A 2,500-nucleotide genomic window follows, 5' to 3' on the forward strand; every position below is an offset into this window, starting at 1 on the left:
TTCTTGTCATATATTGTTGTTGTTGTTTTTCGTCCAAGCATTTTAATTAGAATTAAGAATATCAAAAAGTAACCCCCACCCCACCCCACCCCCCAAAAAAGCTGCATATTAATCATAATGATTACATAATGACAAGTGACACATTTGACAAGATCGTTTTCCATTCCAAAGAACATGATTTTGTGGATAACTATGGAGTTTTTAATCTTGTTTTTATAAATAGTTATTAATGAAAAATAGCAGAACGTCATAAAAGATATATATTTTTTCCGAAAGATGCACACACACAAAAATGGTATGCTTGCTGAGTAGGCAACACAGTTTCAATTATATTTTTACAGTGCCTGCAGCTTAGTGGTTTTCATAAAATATCAGCTTTTTATTTCTCATTTTGCGGTCGAACTTTACTTACCAAGAGAAAAAAGAAAAAAAAAAGTTGAATCTAAAAAAAATAATGATAAAAAAAATCATATGTCAGCCTTATTCTTTCCAATACGTTGACCGTTGTGTTCCTGTTTTGTTTTATTCTATATCACCTGAAGTCGTTGGAATTAGATGTACAGGGTGGACATTACAGAACAAAGTAGAAATTACCAAGTTACTTTCTTATGCCTTTTACGCCATGTATACGGTCTTATCCATTGATATGTTAAAAAGAATTGGCAGTAAGCACGGTTCAATCATCAAATATTCCAACATTCCCCTTTGTACCCTCCTCTGTACACGGTGTTATCCCATATGTTATGGTAGAATTACAAGATAAGATCTGGAAGTGTATTTCATTCTCTGACTGCGATTATAGCATTTGTTTCCTTAGTGTTACAACTTCTTTACGAAGCACTTAAGGCGAAAATTGTATGCTGAGTTTTGATCAATTCCATGGGTGTGCGAAATATCTATATATTTTCTTCTTCGTCTTTATTCGTGAGCTTCAATCCCCACGTTCACTCGTATGTACACGAGTGAGCTTTTTCGTGTAGTCATGACCGTTTTTAACCCCGCCATGTAGGCAGCCGTACTCCGATTTCGGGGGGCGGGGGGTGTATGCTGGGTATGTTCTTGTTTCCATAACCCACCGAACGCTGACATGGATTACAGGATCTTTAACTTCAACGTGCGTATTTGATGTTCTGTTTGTGTATAAACACGAAGGGGGTTCAGGCACCAGCAGGTTCTGTACATATGTTGACCTGGGAGATCGGAAGAATCTCCAGCCTTTACCCACCAGGCGCCGTTGCCGAGAACCCTCAGAATGAAATTCCAACGATTCAACAACTCGGCAATGTGCCCGTCTATCATTATCTGTAAAAAGATGTTTTGTGCTGTATTGTATACCAGATTTATTTGTGTGGAGTTCGCCTACACTGAGACCATTACCCTTTTTTATACTTTCTGCTCGCAATTTTATTTGTTTGTTTTTTCTACAGAATTATGCCAGGGACAACCATTTTATCGTTTCATCTGAATGACTAGCATCCATACAACCACTCTAGGTGTAATGGAGGAGGAGAAAATACTGGCGACTATGAGATTCGAACCAGCGCGCTCAGATTATCTCGCTTCCAAGGCGGACGCGTCACTATTTGGCAAACACTCCCCCCCCCCTCCCCTCTATACATAATTATATATGCGTGCGAGTGCGTGTGTGCGTATGTGTGTAATTGTTAGATAGATAGACAAAAAAGGTTATAAAGAAGCCAAAGGAGATAGATAGTTAGATAGATAGACAGAAAAGTTTATAAAGAAGCCAAAACCTTTTCACCAAATATCTCGGCATTTGCATTCCTTTGGGAATTTTTACATAATAAAATTATATGAAACTTGTTTGAATGCCCATAATATCGGTAGGTCTATTTACTTGTGTCTGTGTCTGTGTGTCTTATCTGTGTCTGTGTGTGTGTGTGTGTGTGTGTGTGTGTGTGTGTGTGTGTGTGTGTGTTTCCACAGAGATTTTACTCACAAAGATGATGCAAATCATTGTCACCTTCACCCTGGCTGGTGTTCTGAGGTCTGCCACATCAGGTTCGTACGCATTATGTCGTGAATTTTCCATTCGTATTTGTGTGTGTGTGTGTGTGTGTGTGTGTGTGTGTGCGTGCGTGTGTGTGTGTGTGTGTGTGTGTGTGTGTGTGTGTATGTTTGAATGCGAACATGAGCTCTGTGTATGAATCTCTCTCTCTCTCTCTCTCTCTACATATATATATATATATATATATATATATATATATATATATATCGATCTAATATGGTGGTGGTGTGTCCATCGAGATCGATGATGACCATCGTTGTCATCCAGCTGGGGGATGGGGGGAGGGTGGTGGTGGGGTGGGGGGGAGGATGCTCATGAATCTATCTGTGAATGCGCAGATGGCTGAATAGTCCAATCTGCGCACGAAATGTTCGCTGACAGTTGGGGCAGACAAAGACAGGCATACCATTGTCAGGGAGCTTGTTTGCCCGTGACTTTCTGGCCTGCCTCTTCTGGACAGCTGCAGCAGTC

This window comes from Babylonia areolata, chromosome 6 (assembly GCF_041734735.1).
Source record: "Babylonia areolata isolate BAREFJ2019XMU chromosome 6, ASM4173473v1, whole genome shotgun sequence".
NCBI classification, from domain to species: domain Eukaryota; kingdom Metazoa; phylum Mollusca; class Gastropoda; order Neogastropoda; family Buccinidae; genus Babylonia; species Babylonia areolata.